We start from the raw sequence: 9,813 nt of genomic DNA on the forward strand, positions 1-9,813 counted from the left end.
TTTTTAACATTTTTAATTCTGATGAATAAACTTCATTAAATGAATCACTTAACTTTTCAAACTTATTTATGCATCTTTCAACTATTTATTCTTATTTAGGTCATATTTTTAACAGGGTTACACATGCCTTGTTGGTTAATTGTTGTACAAATAATCTGCATTATGTGAATGTGAATTTGTGAGTGTGTATGTTTGTGCCCTCCAATGTGCTCTACAAATAATGTTTTATCTTTAAACAAGTGACTAAAACAGCCTTCATTACAAGTGCAGTTCTGTCTTTTTGCACAGTGTTCAGTGTGAGAAAGTTTGAAGGAAAAAATGTGAATCATATCTCAAAAGTGTGTTTGTTTAAAACATTCAGTTCAATTAAATTGTGTAGAGGTTTTAACAGTAAACATTCTCCCAAAGTACTTTTACATAAATAAATAAATTACAAGAATAGATAGATAGATGATAGATAGATAGATAGATAGATAGATAGATAGATAGATAGATAGATAGATAGATAGATATTTTATTATATAGTTTATACCTAATGAATAGGAAAAATGTATCTTCAAAAATACATCTGGGTGACAATGAATATCCATTCATTATACTTCCAGCTTTGTTGACTGTTTAACTGAACACTGATGGAGACTTGATTCAGCCCATTTAACTGTTCATTCAAATTGTAGCCCAAAACCATTGTAGCAGACTGTTTATATTATTTACAGTCCAAATCCGTCTTCATGGTTCCTGAGTGTAAATCATCAGTTCTGGAGGGTAAACAACCCTAGAATATAGATCAGTTAAAAACATGTAAATTAATTAACATGCTACACGTTAGAACTTAATTATGTTTTACAGCTGATTATCTTAAAGACAAATCACTTGAAGAATGAAACGTTAAAAAAGCAGAATCATCTTGTCTTTGTTTATTTATTTGTTACTTTTAGTATCAGATATTCATCTATACCACCTTTTCAGCATTATCAGAAAATTCAGTAAAACATGGACATTGAAAAATATCACATCATAAACTCTCTGATCAAATCTCTAAAATAACTCTGTATTATCTACATTTCATAGTTACTTTAATTAATTGTTTAAAAAAATAAATCAAAATACTCCACCTTTAGATTTCACATGAAATGTGGGCAGAATTTACACGACTACAAACTGAGGGATTGATGACAGAATCGTCATGACTACACCTCAGTAAAAGTGGGCGGAGCTCGATGTGGTGAGATACAGTTTAGACAGTTTCACAGAGATACTGACATTTATATCTACTGCAAGACACAACCATCATGTTCCTCTTCTTTCTTTTCATAGTTGTTCAAATCATTGGTAAGTCTTTTATATTCTACACAAACTTTATGTGGATGCTGGAGATTTGTACTGAAACATAAACATGATGATTCAGTTGGTCTTTAAGAAATGACATTAGAAATATTTGTTGTTGTAATGTGTTTACAGCAGGAGCTTTTGGCAGCAGCATTACACCAGAACAAAACTTAATATCTTCACCTGAAGGCAGTAACACCACACTGACCTGCACATATGACGACTCAGCTAGAGAGCTCCACTGGTATCAACAAAAACCTCAATCAGTACCAGAGTTTCTGCTGATGATTTCTAAATCCTCAGATCATGTCACTAGAGCTGAACAACTTGACCCAAGAATATCCATCAGACTTCGTAAAGACAAAAAGAAAGTAGATCTGGAGATCTTTCCTGCTGCAGTATCAGACTCTGCACTATACTACTGCGCCATGGAGCCCACAGTGACACAAAACTCATACACACTGTACAAAAAGTTAAGCTTTGTTCCTCTTTCAGTAGGGGGAGCTGTTCACCTGTTTCATTCAAATACAGGTTTCTGTCTTAGACTTGGATTGAGACTATAAGCAGTATTAATGAAATCATGAACAATAAATCATTTTATTCGGGAAATAAACATTATTTAATAAAGAAAATAATTGAATATTTTTATTTCCTCTAAAATTTATATAACATAAGTCATGTTGCTGCTTTATGAGCACAGTGTACAGTATATTCAATTTTGCACTACTTTGGTTTTATGGAAGTTACACTAGCAAATATTAATATTTCTACACAGGCCTTTAACTTCATCAGACAGGTGAAGTCAGATGCAGTGTGTTGATTATCATTTTAACACTGATGCTGTAAAGTGATGATCTGTACAAAGTTATACTACAACAGCAGCACTTCCTGGGTGTGGTCTTCTAGAGACGTGTTCCCTCATGTGTAAAGTTCATTATTTATATTTATATTCATGAATTTATTCATTGTATTATCTAAAACAAAATTGAATTAAAGGTTTGTGTACAGTATGTTTAAAAAAACGTTTAAATATTATTTTATGTCTATATTTAATTACATTTTGTTCTTTACAGCAGGCAGTCTTGCAGATAAAATTGGGCTGATGGATGGATACACTGTGGAAAAGAATTAAACACTGTGACTCTGGAATGTTCATATGAGACCAGCAGTGATCGTATTTGGCTTCACTGTCACAAACAATATCCTAACAGCACACCACAGTTTGTATTGCTTAAAGGTGCAAAACGAGTAATTTCTGAAGAGTACAATAAAAGTGGATCTCGATTCAAAGCAGAAACCACATCAAACTCTGCTAAACTTACTATCAACAATTTACAGCTCTCAGATTCTGCACTTTATTACTGTGCTCTTGATTATGACACACAGTAATACAGAGTCACTGAACGGCTGTACAAAAACCTAAAGTGTGTGAAAACCACAGACGATGACAGATATTTCCTTTACCCACTTGATATCAGTTACCACAGACACACACAAAACTGTGGAAGCATTTCAACTGAAAAAGAAGTAGAGAATAAAACTAAAGAAAGATGAATATATGTATTAATTTTATATTCATACATTTATTTTGTCCTTAGAAATATATTATATTATATGTCCAGTGACTTGCAAACATTTAATAAGTTTCTTCTTGTATCAAAGAAGTTGAAATTTGTGCCATTTTCTTACACAAAACAACAAATATTTTATTTAAGAAACGTTAAATGCCTTTTTTTATCATAAAATGCCATAGAAATAAGATGCCTCATTGTTGAATTGTAATATGTTTTAAAACCTGACTGATCTCTGCATCTGTGTAAATCACATTCATCTTATTATTACACTGTGATACATTGTTTTGACCTCCTTATTGCCTTTCTTTCTTTAACTGAGGACTTGCTTCTGCTTCCATCTCAGTGCCTGCATCTGTGTTTACTTTACATCAGCTGCACAGCTGTTCTGTGGCTCCTCTGCCTGTGTTACCTGCAAATGGAACCACAGTAACTTCTGTCTCTCCTGCTTTGTCTCATGTGGGTTGTTCAGCAGCAGCATCAGGGTTCCTCCCAACAGCTCCAGTCATGACCACAGGGGGTTTATCATGACAGACTCCATCATGGAGGGGGCGGATACATTCACAGTTGTCATGAATATGCATTAACATGCAGAAAAAAGGTGGAGCTTGAGGTGGAGAAGTTGAAATAAATATCGCTGTTATTTATTCTAAAGCTGGAGGTCTGAACTAAACCCTTAGGATCACAATGTTATTCCTCTTCTTGCTTTTCCTCACTGTTGCTGATATTGGTAAGTCTTATACATTGCACCTCATTTTTTTTATTTTATAATTCAGAAGAAGCGCAATTTCAATGTAAGTTATTGCCTTGTAATGTTTTATAGCAGAAGCTGCTGACAACAGCATTAAACCAGACCAAACCCATGTATTTTCAACTGAAGGCAACATCACACTGTCCTGCACATATACTGGAACAGTTTACAAACTCCACTGGTATCAACAAAAACCTGGATCAAGACCAGAGTTTCTGCTGATGATTGATGAATCTAGTGGACTTGTCACAAAGGCTCAACCTCCTCATCCTCAATTTTCCATCACAAATACTAAAACAGAGGTAAAGAAAGTGGATCTGCACATCTCCTCTGCTGCTGTATCAGACTCTGCACTGTACTACTGCGCTCTGACGCCCACAGTGACAGGAAACCCAACTCCACTGTACAAAAAGCACTACACATGACTGCAGCAGATTCATGCTTTTCTCACTAGATGGAGCTGTTTACATGTTTACATTCACTTCCATGATATCGACTACACCTGTTCTTCTGTCATACACAATGTTTATGTGTTATCCGAACTCCTGCTCTGGTTTTTCTTAGTAACGAGACTCAGCTGTAATCTACACACTGTCAGCTTGATTTCACAGAACTAAAATTCTCATTAAATATCATTTCTTTACAAAAGCAATATAACTTCTGTATAAAAAAGACTGAGCTCAGAAAAAAGAAACAGAGATGAGACGCAAAACAGCAAAGCAAAATAGGAAATGAAGAAATTAAATCAGAAATTGAATTGAATTTTTTTATTATGATTGCAATGATGACAGAACTGTAGACAGTATTACAGCTCTGACTTGATATTTGTACATTTATATGATTAAATAAAATATAATAATAATACATTTAAAATTTCAATAATTACAGGTTTATGCTAAGGAAATGTACATTGTAAATACAGTAATTATTTATTTGTAGTTATATTTTTTTGTAAATTGTATAGAACATAATGAATGTATATGATTTGTGATCTTGGACTTTCAGGAACATTTCTGATTATTCCATTAAAGCAAACTAACCAACAAAGATGGGATTCAAACCCACAGGTTCAGAGCACAATGGATTAGGAGTCTATCACCTTAACCACTCGGCCACCTCTTTCTTTGATTTTGTTTGTGCTTGTTTTACGTGTTGAGTCTAACATACAGACGCAGCTTAAAAGCTGCATAGTGTTTCATTAGTTATCTATTCTTGTGCTAATACCCTATCTAAAAGTTTTGCTTGTCAGATAAAGCAACTATTTTTTATGCTCACTAGATTAAAGTACCACTATATGACTCTCTGGATTAGGACGCCTGCAAAACACAGTAAAATGAATGCAAATAAAACATTATAAAGTAGTGGCTAATAGAACGGCCTATGGACACAGCATCCCAAACTTGAATTCAGGTGAATTTTTTGCTGTGCTTTTGAATTCTTGGTTTTCGTGGCTCGCGTCCAGTGGCGCGTTCTCATGAAGGGCATCAAAATGAGTGAGTATCTCAGTCAGGCAGCTCGGGCTTGGGCCAGTCGCGCAATGGATAACGCATCTGACTACGTGTCAGAAGATTCCAGGTTCAACTCCCGGCTGGCTCGGATCTTTTTGACCTTATGCACGATGCCACAGTTTGACACACTGCGATCAAAGGGATGTGTTTCAATGGATCCAAAGTTGTTCTTCATCTGACACAGCCCTTTGTTTCAATGTCTGTTTCCCATATGGTCCAGCGGTTAGGATTCCTGGTTTTCACCCAGGTGGCCTGAGTTCGACTCCCGGTATGGGCAACCTTCTTTTTGCTTCAATAAGGGCGTTGAATTCTGCATCCACTTTGCTCGAGGAGCCACAGCTACCCCAGCTGATATTAGAGTCATGGCATGGTGCTTTCAACATAGCACGCTAAATCTGACTTTGGCCACGTTTAGCATCATGCTTGTAAGTTGACTTTCACAAAGCTCAACGCTGTACACCATTGAAATGGTTACCAGAAGGAAAGACGAATGAGGTGAACAGCTCCCAGTGTGGCCCATGTCGTCAGCCAGTAGTTGACATACCAGGGTAAACGTCACTTTTGCGCCACCGCACGGGTTTAACGCCGTGATCGTATAGTAGTCAGTACTCTGTGTTGTGGCTGCAGCAATCTCGGTTCGAATCCGGGTCACAGCATGACCTTTACCCACCCTGTGTCAGTTGCCATTGGGAAAACCGAATGAGCATGTGCTATGTCACCCCAAGATTCCACAGCTTTTTGACTATTTATTCTGTGTGTGTGTGCTGAGATCAGATTAGTTTTGAATGTACAGTTATCATTTATAGTGTTTTTAGATTTTTCTTTTTTTCAATTATTATTTAAGTCCTTAGGGCTGTCTTGAAAATACTTCATTATTTTGCGCCATGAAGATGGCCAGTGGTTAAGGTGATAGACTGCTAATCCATTGTGCTCTGCATGCGTGGGTTCGAATCCCATCCTCGTCGAATACCGCTGATTAGTAACAATGTTCACTTCATCTTCAATAGAAAGTCTTGATTACTGTTTATTTTACTACAACATTTACTCAATCCAGGACACATTACACACACTGTGCACACTTCCCTTTAAGCCCTAATGGCTCACTGATATCTTTATAGCGTCACCAAGAGCAGCAGCTGGTTTGTTCCTCACCTCAGTGAAATACCTCAGAAAATGTTTGTTATATGGTTTAATATACAGAATTTTTTACATAATTTAACTACATCCTAAATTAATTTGTTTATATTTATTTTTTATAGTGGACTATTGTTAAAATTATTATAATTACATCATTTTCATGGTTTGTGTTTGTTTATTATGTGCTCAGGACAGATTCCCCGTGTGATTCTGAATGTAAAGTCAGTATGTTTCAATAAAAACCAACAATCTGACAGTAACATTGGTGACTCTGTCACATGATGCTGTAGGGTGGAGCTTCATAAACTTGTATGATGTTAACATATTAGTGTAAAGAAAGAGCTCAGAATATTTTTATTCAGGAAATAACATCCATCATGTTCACTGTTATATTCACGTGTCTTTGGCTTTCACTAGGTGAGTTATATATTAATATTTTTTGTTCCTTCAATATGTTAAGTATTGAATTAGTAATAAATGAGTGTGTGGTGAGGAGAAAAGGCAGAATGTAAGATTATTTATCTATTGTTTGTGCACACATTAAAGGTTAAATGCATTATGTTCTCTTCTATAACAGGTGACTCAATGGGAGATTCAATAAACCCAAGATTCACTCATGAGGTTGTAAATGAAGGTGATGATGTTACTCTGTCCTGCAGCTACAGCACAAGTGCTACATACAGCTACCTGCACTGGTACAGACAACATCCGAAATCTAAACCTGAGTTCCTTCTTTATATTAATGATTTAAGTGGAGATAAAAGTGTCTCCATTCCACCACGTCTGGATGTTGAAGTGGATAAAAATAATAAACAAGTGGATCTGATCATCTCCTCTGCTGCTGTATCAGACTCTGATCTATACTACTGTGCTCTGGTGCCCACAGTGACAGGAAATCCAGCTGCACTGTACAAAAACCTCCACACTGTTTGGTTGCCAACATTACATAACATTGGAGACAGTGGCTTAAAGGTTGGCATGTTTGCTTTGCACTATTGAGACTGATGGATTTAAAATTCAACTCCACTGTATGTGCTGAATTTGTTTATTTATTTGTCACATACACATACATACAGAGTACAACATGCAGTGAAATCCTTTGTACGATTTGTCCAGCATGAGGGAATAGGATGGGGGAAACAATAAAACAAGGGAAAAAAGAAGATAAATAAAAACAATAAACTATGTAAAATATAAAAACATATAAAGATATATATATATATATATATATATATATATATAGGAAAATAGTATATACAGGGTGTGTGTGTGTGCTCTACAAAGCAGTTTGTTGTATTTCTAGAAATGTATCTAAAACTGGCTTCTTCACAAGTGCAGTGTTCATCTTCTGAAGGAAAAATATGAATCATTTCTCAATTTTTTTTTTTTTCCCTCAAAAGTTGTGTGAAACATCCAGGTCTATATAGTGTTCTATTTGTATAGATGTCAGGAAACACAGGTGCTGGGCTAGGTGAGTAGAGTGGATGGGATGACCCAAATGCAGGATGCAAACAGGAGTTAGGCAAAACATACTTTAATAAAAGAAGATAGGGCAAAGGCAAAAACACAATCCAAAAACAGTCAAGGTACAGGCAAACAGGGCAATGCAGGGAGACAAAACCAAAGCCGAAAAAACAGTCCAAAATATCAAGAGCCGACAAACAGAACAATACGGGGCAGAGCAAAACATAAAACACAAACAGTCCAAAGTCCAAAACAGGTAACTAGAGAGACAGAGAAGAACAGAAATCAGTGTAAGGGTAAGGATCAGGATCAGAATCAGAATCAGGATCCAGAGCAGGCCGGAATGCAAGAATAATCTTAGGAGCAAGAAAGCCGGTAAAATAATCTGGCTAGGAGCTGCTTCTTCTTCTTCTCGTGGTGTTTTATGGCGGTTTGGCAGACCAACGAAAGGTGCATTACCGCCACCTACTGATCTGGAGTGTGGAGCGAACACTGAATAGGAAAAGAAAAGAAGAAATAAAAAAAAAATAGTAATTAATAAATAAATAAATCAATCAATCAATAAATAAATAAATAAATAAAAGGGTTACGGAAATAAATAACTACCTATATTCTGTCTATAGTCCCTGTATTCTTAAGGCATTCAAACAACAGATCAAGAGATCTCGATTGCCCGTGCTCGCATCCCAACAATACCTTCAAAGAGATATTGCCCACTCCTATTAACCCTAATTCCTGGATCAGCTGGAACCTGTCCCTTTCATATGCTGGACACTTATACAAGATGTGTCTCGCTGTTTCCGGTTCCCCACACTTGTCACAATTCCCGGATTCGTGCTTACCTATTCTAAAGAGATCACTGTTTAATGCAGCGTGTCCAATTCTTAGCCGTGTGACGATAACATCCTTCCTCCTGTTTCCCAATCTTTTCCTCTCTTTCCCAATAGTCTCCTGGATCAGGAAAAGATGTATTCCATTAGTCCCACTGTTCCATACTTCCTGCCATCTTTTACCCACTTCAGATGAGATCACTGCCTTGAATTCAGCTCTACTCAACGCTACATTGATGTCTATCAGGGAATGATTCCGTGCGTTCTTCGCTAGCATGTCCACCATTTCATTACCACCCACACCAACATGAGCAGGTACCCACAGAAAATTTACCTCCACCCTCAGCTGCCTAATTCTAAACAGACTTTGTAAAATTTCTAAGATTAAGTCTTGCCTAGATTCGGATTTACCACTTCTTAAACTAGTGAGGGCTGCCATCGAGTCACTGCAGATCACCGTTCTATCTGGTACTACTTCTTCTATCCACTGTAGGGCTAGTATGATTGCTAAAAGTTCTGTAGGAAAAACAGACACCTGATCTGAAAGTCTTTTTGCGATCTTTTTCTCAAAAGTAGGATATATATTGTGAGCTTTTCAGATTCTGGGTCTTTAGAGCCGTCCGTAAATACCTGCAGCGCATCCACCTCCTTCCTTACTAACCAACCAAAGCTTGTAATTTCCCTGCACTCACATTCCCAACATTCTCTCAAAATCAGTTTAACCGGATGATTTCCCAGATGACCCTTTACACCGTACCAGTACCTCAGTCTGAGCTTGAACCTGCGCAGATCTAGGGGCAATTCTCCCATTTCCACTTGTAGTGAGGCTATCGGGGATGATCTAAAAGCACCACAACAAATCCGCAAAGCCTGATTTTGTATTACCTCAATCTTTTTGTAATGTCCTGCTCGCAGAACCGTAAACTAGACATCCGTAACCAATGTTTGATCTGATCACAGCACAATAGACTCTTTTCAGGGACTGACACGTTGCCCCCCATCCTATTCCTGACAAGCACCTCAAAACATTCATTCCTTTCCTACATTTGTCTATCAATTTCTGAATATGCGTTCCAAAAGTTAGTCTAGAATCCATCCACATTCCTAAAAATCTTACTACCTTAACTTGGTCCAACTTATGACCGTACATTTTAATATTCAGGCTTGGGACATTCCTCTTTTTTGAAAAACACACCACCTGTGTTTTTGCCACAGAAAACCGA

General features: G+C 36.8%; 1 non-coding gene across 1 annotated transcript; it reads left to right on the top strand.

Annotated features, from left to right (window-relative positions):
* Positions 1-5,364: 5,364 nt before the first annotated feature.
* On the top strand, positions 5,365-5,436 carry trnae-uuc. Its single transcript has one exon. It is a non-coding gene; the product is annotated as a tRNA-Glu (tRNA).
* The last annotated feature ends 4,377 nt before the right edge of the window (positions 5,437-9,813 follow it).

This window comes from Silurus meridionalis, chromosome 6, assembly GCF_014805685.1.
Source record: "Silurus meridionalis isolate SWU-2019-XX chromosome 6, ASM1480568v1, whole genome shotgun sequence".
Taxonomy (NCBI): domain Eukaryota; kingdom Metazoa; phylum Chordata; class Actinopteri; order Siluriformes; family Siluridae; genus Silurus; species Silurus meridionalis.